The sequence below is a fragment of the Cannabis sativa genome, chromosome 5 (genome assembly GCF_029168945.1).
Source record: "Cannabis sativa cultivar Pink pepper isolate KNU-18-1 chromosome 5, ASM2916894v1, whole genome shotgun sequence".
Taxonomy (NCBI): domain Eukaryota; kingdom Viridiplantae; phylum Streptophyta; class Magnoliopsida; order Rosales; family Cannabaceae; genus Cannabis; species Cannabis sativa.
In genome coordinates, this window is record NC_083605.1 from 2,958,031 (window position 1) to 2,967,026 (window position 8,996).

The window sequence follows — 8,996 nt, forward strand, 5'->3', positions numbered from 1 at the left end:
TGAGAGTGCAATTCTAAGTTCTAAGAGTGGATTCAACGAAGAATTAATAAGTAGGAATTTACTTGGTAAATTTGGTTCACTTATTGGAAGCTCAGCATATAGATCCATGGTCCCCATTCTAGTTGAGAACATTCCCGTTTGTAAGACTCATTAATTGATTCGTGATTGATCAATTATAATTCTAAAGTTAGACTATGTCTAATTTTATGAATTTTCACTAAGCAGGGGTGAAATTGTAAGGAAAAGAGTTTTCTGGGTTTATTTATTTGTTAATAGACTTTATATGTCTAATTAATAATTAAATTAAATGACAATATTATTTAATAATCTATTTTAGTTATTAAATAATTAGTTTTGGCATTTAAAAGGTTAGAATTGGAAAATTGGCGTTTTTGAGAAAATAGAGATAAAATTTGACAAAATTGCAAAATTAAGTGAGGCCCATTACAACACCATGGCCGGCCACTTAAGTTGATTTTTCAAATTAATATTTTCATTATTTTAATGCCAAATAAATCCTAACCTAAACCTAGTAGTTGCCTATAAATAGAAAGTGATGGCTCAGTCAAATTACATGCTTTCATTAGCTTTCTGACAGAATTTTCTCTCTTCAGAAAAACTGAGCCTTCCCTCACTCTCTACCTTGGCCGAAATACCTCTCTCTCTTTTCCCTTCATCTTTTTCGTGACCCTAGTGAAAGAGTAAGTGCCCACACACAGCAAGCAGTAACTCAATCATAGATTGGAAGACTGTGAAGGATCAAAGCTTGAAGAAGAAGGAGATTCGGGCTCAGATCTTGATTATACTCTGCTACAGAAAGGAATCAAGGGTTAGAGATCTGAGTGGAAGGAGACATTTATTCCGCTGCATCAATGTAAGGTTTTCTTAACTTTATATGTGTTTAATTTATCGTTTTAGAAAGTTCATATTTAGGATGTTAATAAACATACTTGTGAGTAGATCTAAGATCCTGGTAAAATAATTCCCAACAATTGTAACACCCTAACTAGCCTAGGAGTGTTACGTGATTTTTAAACGCACTGTGCAGCTCATTGCTAATCAACGAGGTTTATGGAAATCGTGATTAATTAAAATTTTGCTTTTTAATTAAAACTTATATAATACATATCAAATATTTCGAGATCCCGATTACAAAACACTTTGCAAAAGTTTACTAGTTCTTTACAAAATATTTGTCGCCTAGCGACTAACTACAAAAGCATTGTTGTCCCGAGGATCGTACGCTCCAGGCCTAACCGCCCCAACATGTACAATCTTCATCGGCTCGTCCTCACGGTTCCTCAGCTTTGGCCTTGCCCTTACCTACACATGAACATAGCACTGTGAGTCGACAGACTCAGTAAGAAAAGCATAAATCATAAAACATACATAAATCCCGGGTTATGATCAGACGCCCATACCCCTGACCACAACCCTAATCCCTGTGTCCCACACGGTACTGAGTCTCGAACGTTCGTACGACGGTACTTTTGACTGAGTAGCAGCCTATACTCAGTACACTGGTCATACTCCAACCGCTAGTCATACTCTAGCCTTACTGATGTGTTACAGTATCAGCCTATACTCGGTACACTAGTCATACTCTAGCTGCTAGTCATACTCTAGCTTTATCGATGTGATACAATCAAACAGTACAGTACCATCGACCATAATATCAACCTATACTCGGTACGCTAGTCATACTCTAGCCGTACCGATGTGATATTGTCGGATGGTACGAAGCCAACATACATATCTAATGTAATCTAACAAGCTTTCTAACATGCACGCTAAACATGTAAATACATATGCATACTCTTATACTAATCTTACCTCGATTCTGAATTCAGGTGTGCCGGTCAACCTGAGTGGAACGAACTGCTCGGCGATTTACAGGCTCCTAAACCATAATAATCACAACACTTGATAAGTGACACGCTAAATCACTTCCCGGGGACTTAAACTAGAAACTAAAAGTTTTCCTATCGATAAAAAGCATGGAAAGACCCTAAACAACACAAAAATGGGAAGAACTAGGGTTCCCAAAATTGTCCCAACCGGTAGACTGGTTCTACAACCGGAATTCCGGTTCTGGGAGGAACCCAGAACACCAACCGGAATTCCGGTTCCTACAGGCTATACTGAACTGGAATTCTGGTTCAGTGCAGGAAACCATAAAAATTCATATCGCATGCAATTCAACCCCAAAACTTACAAAACTCTCAAGACCTGCTATACATATCCCAAAGAACATTTTAAAAGCATTAAAACAAAGCTTCATGCACTAAAATAAATACCACCATGTGAGCTCCAAGCTTTGAGTTCAAAACTCAAGCTTGGTTAAATCTAATTAACATGCATCACAACCTGCTTAAATCCACTCAAATATGCATAACTAAGCTTCTGCAAACAACAGAAATCAACCACAACAAGCACAACAACAAAATCCTCATTTTACCATAAAAACTATAGTTTTGAGTTAAAATTCCACACTAGCTTAAAATCAACTAATCATGCATTAAAACCTATTCTATTTCACTCAATTAATCATATATAAACTACAGAAAATAACACATAATTACAGCAGCAACAACAACTAAAAATTAAGCATCCAACCTATCATATTTTCTTAATTTACAAGAAAACAAAGGAAAAGCTTGAACAAAGGTTACCTCCACTTGAATTACTCTAAGATTGATGAAAACTACTTGAATTTGCAAAGAAATTCTCAGCCCTAACAGCCCCAAGCCAAACCGAAAGAGAGAGAGAGAGAGAGAGCTTCTTATTTTCTAACTTTTCTAACTTTTGAATAAATGACATAAAACATGCATAACTCAAACCTTATTTCAGCCAAGATAAATTAAATAAATCAATTGATTCATAACTCAAAGTCCACTAAAGGACAAAACTCATAAAGGGAAAATGACTATTTTGCCCTTCCATTACTAAAAGGGGTTAAAGAGGACTTAAGGGTATTTTGGGAAAACTCTAAATTTTCGACCAATCCCGACATTCCCAATGTCTAAATAAACTGCCCCAATATACTAAAATACTAACTTGTGATTCTACTGAGCCATACACCGCGTTCCATGTTGCCGGGCACCGAAAATGCAAAATTATGAAATTTCACTATATGACATAAAAATACATTCAGAATTCAAATATAACAACATAAATAATTATTTAAATATCTATAAATAATTATCATAATTAAATCTTAATTAACTGCTAATTTCCAAATTAAACTAAGCGGTCTTTACAGCAGTAGGTTGAAGAAAAGGAGTAGAAGGCTCGGCTGGTGCTGTTTTACAGCAAGAAGAAAGGGGTTCGGTTGGTGTTGTTTGCAGCAAGAAGAATTAGAAGAAAAAGAGGGGTTGTTGTAGTTCTAGGTTGAAAGAGTAACAAGCTTGGTTGCTAGGGTTTCAAAGGAAAAAGAAGAGAGGTTGAAGTGTATTTTTCGGCTGCTAGGTTTTGAGGAAAAGAAAGGTTTTATACTACCATTAAATGGAGTAGGGTTTTGAGGGAAACACATTGTTATCCGCACAAAGGGGAAAGGTCGGTTTTGCCCTTGGTTTTTTGAATGTTGGGTGTTGGTGTAGGGGTAATCTGGGCAATTTCGGAGTGCATTGATTTCCTACAGGTAAAATTCTCAAGAAAATTAATGCCACTACAATAACTCTCATTCCCAAATCAGTTTGTTCAGGAAATATGACAGAATTTGACCAATTTTATGCTGCAATGTTTTATACAAGGCTACAACAAAAGTAATTTTGTTCAAGATTGAGGAAATTTTTTCTAGATTTAATTGCTGAGAACCAAGTTGGATTTGTACATGGTAGATACATTGCTCACAATGTAATGATTTGTCAAGATTTGGTGAGGCGGTATGGGAGGAAAATTTTTAAGCCTAGTTGCATGATCAAAATTGATTAGAGAAAAGCATATGATACCATCGAATGGGATTTCATCGAGGAAATGCTTAATGCTTTTGGCTTTCCCCAAAAATTCATTCATCTTGTCATAATCTGTATCATAATCTTGTCCAGTTGACTTCAACTTTAGTCATACCAAAACAATAAACTATTTTTTTTTTTGTTCATTAAGCAGCAGACCTGAAGTAGAAGAGTATATTCTCTTAACATGAGCAGGATAGAAAAGTAGTCCCCATTGCAAAACATCAACAACGCATCTGCAAAACACACGTGGTTTAGCTTGAGAGAAAAGCATTTTTCATGGTATTTGAAACCTGGCCATTCACCTACTTTAATCAAGATTTGAGAGAGATACTCCATTCCAAGCATAAATAGTAGGGGGCATGGGATCCCCTCGCCTAAGCGCTCTCTTAGCATTAAAAAACCATGACCTGAACCATCTGAGGCCCCTTTCCTTTAGAATGCTCTACATATTGCTTCAACATCTTTAAGCAGCCTCTTTGGTATCATAACTTGAGACCAATAAAAATGGATCGAGATAAGCACTGAATTAATCAGAGTAATTCTTTCCATATACAATAGATTCCTAGAGCTCCATACTCGGATTCTGTTATTCATTTTCTCTATGATGCATTTACATTAATTCATAGAAATTTTCTTTGAGCAAATTAGAATTCCAATACCTGAAGAGGATGGCTGCGGGTGAAACTAGATACTTCAAGGATCCTAGTCTTGTTGCCTGGAGTAAAGTTTGTTTTCCTTAAGAAGTTGGTGGGCTTTGTTTCAGGAAAATACAAGAGTGGAACTTAGCTGCGATGGAAGGTATGTACGGGATATAACAAAGAAAAAAGATAGCTTGTTTGTTAAATGGATAAACAGCTATCTGCGAAATTAAAACTTGTGGGATTATGAAATCCCTTCAGGCTGTAGCTGGTATATATTGGAAAAGGTTGATTTCTAAGAAAAAAAACAACAACAAGCTTAAAGTGAGTCATGACTGCTTTGTTTCACAAAGATACAGTATGCAACTGGGATACAAAATGTTGTTTAATCATGAGGACAAAGTTCCTTGGTGCAAATTTGTCTGGGACAATATTAGTTTTGCCAAAAACACAAGTTCATCATCTTGTGGTTAGTCTTGTGGGGAAGAATAAGTAGTACAAAAGAGAGAATTGGAAAGTTTGATGTAAATATCGATATATGAAATGCTTGCATTATGGAGAAGAAAATGAGACTATTGAGCACTTGTTCCTTGAATATATATACAGCAGGAAGTGTTTGGAGGCCATAAAACAATGGTTGCATTGGAATGTTAAAACCAGGAAGTTGAATCAGCTGCTGAAATGGATTTCTCGAACAAAAACAGTGACTCATGTGCGTAAAAGGATGATGTTAACCATCATTGCAGCCTTGATTTATCATCTTTGGAGAGTAAGGAATGATGCATTATGGCATCAAAAGATTTGGCAGATTAAACAAACTGTAAACATAATTCAAGCTGAGAGTAAACTTAGAATAGCTGTGGTAACAGAGATCGATGATGTTAGGCTATTTTTAGCCTAAGTTTTGGATCACATTTATGTGCATTTTTAGCTGTGTTGGGACGGAATTACGCTTGTTTTCTATGTTTTCAGGTTCTTTGGAGTAAAAGAGGTCTCGGGTGCAGAAATTCATTAAAAGACGTGCTGAGCCGAAGAAAAACTTAATTTTTGAGTTTTTGCATATCTGGCCGCGGCGATGAAGAGGCTCGCCGCGGCGAGTTACGAGATACAGAGAGAGCCTAAATTTGGCAAATTCTCGCCGCGGCGAGAGGAAGCTTGGCCGCGGCGAGATCCCGTACGGACCAGGGGCATTTTCGTCCATCGAACCCTAAATTTCAATTATAAATAGAAAACTGCGATTGGAAGTCAGGGAGAGCGATTTGGAACCCTAAAACACAGCTGAGAGCGGCAGGAAGAGCATAGAGATTCAAGTGAAGATCCAGAATTCATCCACCAACAGTTCTTTTCTTTATTCCTCTTTAATTTATTTATGTTGAATATTGACATAGGAATGGTTATGGATTTGTTTCTGAACTAAATTTCCCCTTTAGGGAGGATGATGATTGTTGTTTAATGTTTTGCCTAGTTAATGTTTAATTACCATTCCTCAATTCTTGTGTGTGAAATTATCTTAATTTGTGTTTAATTTCATGTTTAAGATTGATCGCCTTGTGCATGTTCTATGATCTCAATTCAAAATCTGAAAAGTGAGAATTGAGAATGCTAAAATTAAGATAATCGATGTTCTATGTGAAACGAAAGTATTTACATGACTTATGTGACGAGTAGATTATTACTTAATGCTGATTTCATGTTAGTTTAATTAAGGAATTAATTAGATAACATGTGATTTAGAATCTAGAAGATCTGAAAGGAGCTAGGTTATTTCATAATCTGTCATTCACTCCAAGAATAGGATAGTAATTAATCATTAACAATTTGGGTAAACAACAACAGGATTCTCCTCCCTATTGCCTCATCTTGCTCAACTTTAAAGTGTGTTATTAAGTTTTCTGAATTTCTTTCATATTTTACTGCTTTTAATTCATAATTGCTTTTGATTTACCGAATAGAATCATAAGTATAATTTGGTGGTACTTAATCCAATTCCCTGTGGGATCGACCTCACCTGTGTGAGATTTACTACTTGATTGCGTATACTTGCGTAGTGTTTAAAAATATAGCAACAAGTTTTTTGGCGCCGTTGCCGGGGAATTGTTAAAGATTAATATTACATAAAATTATACTAACTTCTACTTTGGTATATTTTCTCTTGCTGATTTTTCTAACCTTTTTCTTGCAATATTTTCTTGATTTATTTCAGGAATCCTAAGTGCATGCGCCGTCAAGGACAATCAGTCATATTACCAGTTGATCCTGAAATTGAGAAAACTTGCAGGAAGAATCGAAAGAACAAGAGGCAAGAAAGAGTTTCAGCAACTGCTGAAACATCAGAGATCATGGCTGCGAATGTGAACAATAATGCTGGAAACAATGGGGGTAATAACGGTAATAATGGAGGTGCCGTGGAAGATCAAGCTAATGGCCGTAGCTTGAGAGATTACATTCTCCCTACTCTGACGGGAGTGCAACATGTATCGAGCCACCGGCAGTGGATGCAAACAATTTCGAGATTAAGCCTGCCATCCTTCAAATGGTGCAGTCTTCAGTTCAGTTTGGTGGTCTCCCTTCTGAAGATCCTAATTTGCATCTCTCTAACTTCATGGAACTTTGTGAAACTTTTAAGGTTAATGGAGTTAGCGATGATGCCATTCGACTGAGATTGTTTCCATTCTCACTGAGAGAGCGAGCCAAGAGTTGGTTGATCTCCTTGCCACCAAATTCTATAGCAACATGGACAGACTTAGCAACAAAATTTCTGTCTAAATTCTTCCCTCCAGCAAAGTCTGCAAAGCTGCGAGGAGAAATAAACAACTTCTGTCAGCAAGATAATGAATCTCTCCATGAGGCTTGGGAGAGGTTTAAAGATCTAATCAGAAAATGCCCTCATCATGGTATAGAGAAGTGGATGCTGGTTCACAACTTTTATAACGGGCTGGTTGGTAATACTAGAACTTTAATAGATGCAGCAGCTGGTGGAGCTTTTATGAGAAAGAGTGCTAATGAGGCTTACGATCTATTAGAGGAGATGGCTCTAAATAATCAGCAGTGGCCAACTGAAAGGAGTCAAACTAAGAAAGTAGCTGGTGTGCTAGAGGTTGATGCCATCACAAAGTTAACAGCTCAGGTTGAGGCATTGACTAAAATCATTGCAGGGCAAGCTAAACAAGCCCAAGTTATTTGTGAGATATGTGGAGGCAACCATCACTTTTCAGAGTGTCAGGCAGATGTGGATAATTTGCCAATGGATCAAGCAAAAGCCATTGGGAACTACTCCCAAAATAATAATTATGGGCACAACCAACAGGGGTTCTACCAGCAGAGAAATCAGCCCCAACAAAACCAACAACAAAGTCCTAGTGGCTCCAACATCCAAGCTGATTTATTGCTCCAATTCATGATGGAAACTAGAGCCTCTATTAAAACTCTAGAAACTCAAATGGAACAATTGGCTACTCAAGTGGCAAACCAAGCTCAAGGAAATTCAGCTAGCACTAGTGAGGCAAAAGGAAAAGAGCAATGTAAAGCAATTTCCTTGAGGAGTGGAAAGAATTATGATGGGCCTGATGTGGTACAACCATTCAATGAAGAAGTTAAAGATCAATCAGCACCAACTCCAACATCAATAGAAAAGAAAACTACTGATAGCCCTGCACCACCACAACAGTCTCCACCAATCAGTATTGATCATCATGTGAAGATACCTTATCCTCAGAGACTCCGAAAGACCAATCTAGACAAGCAGTTTACAAAATTTCTAGAGGTCTTCAAAGACTACACATCAACATTCCTTTTGCTGAAGCCTTGGAACAAATGCCCCGTTATGTGAAGTTCATGAAGGAGATATTGTCTAAGAAGCGAAAAATGGAGGACTATGAAACAGTGGCATTAACTGAGGAGTGTAGCGCCATTTTGCAAAAGAAACTACCGCCCAAGCTTAAAGATCCGGGTAGTTTCAATATTCCATGCTCTATAGGGGGTTCAGTGGAAACTAAAGCTCTATGTGATCTGGGAGCAAGCATTAATCTAATGCCGTTGTCTGTCTTCAAAAGGCTAGGATTGGGAAAAGCAAAGCCCACAACAGTGACTCTACAACTAGCGGATCGTTCTCTAACTCATCCTCGTGGCATAATTGAAGATGTACTGGTGAAGGTTGGTAAGTTTATCTTCCCTGCTGATTTCTTAATTCTTGATATGGAGGAAGATTCAACTATTCCCATTATTTTGGGAAGACCATTCTTGGCCACGGGTCGAGCATTAATAGATGTTCAAAAGGGGGAGTTAAAGTTGCGAGTCCAAGATGAAGAGGTCAATTTTAATGTTTTTGCCCCAACTGACATTCCTACCTGTTGCAAGATTGAGGTGGTGAAGGGTTCTTTTGTTAAAACTGATAAGAAGAAAG

General features: G+C 37.3%; 1 non-coding gene across 1 annotated transcript; it reads right to left on the reverse strand.

The window, feature by feature from the left end:
- Window positions 1-7,385: 7,385 nt before the first annotated feature.
- Window positions 7,386-7,492, reverse strand: LOC115724370 (small nucleolar RNA R71). The gene has a single exon (XR_004013163.2). It is a non-coding gene; the product is annotated as a small nucleolar RNA R71 (small nucleolar RNA).
- Window positions 7,493-8,996: the final 1,504 nt, after the last annotated feature.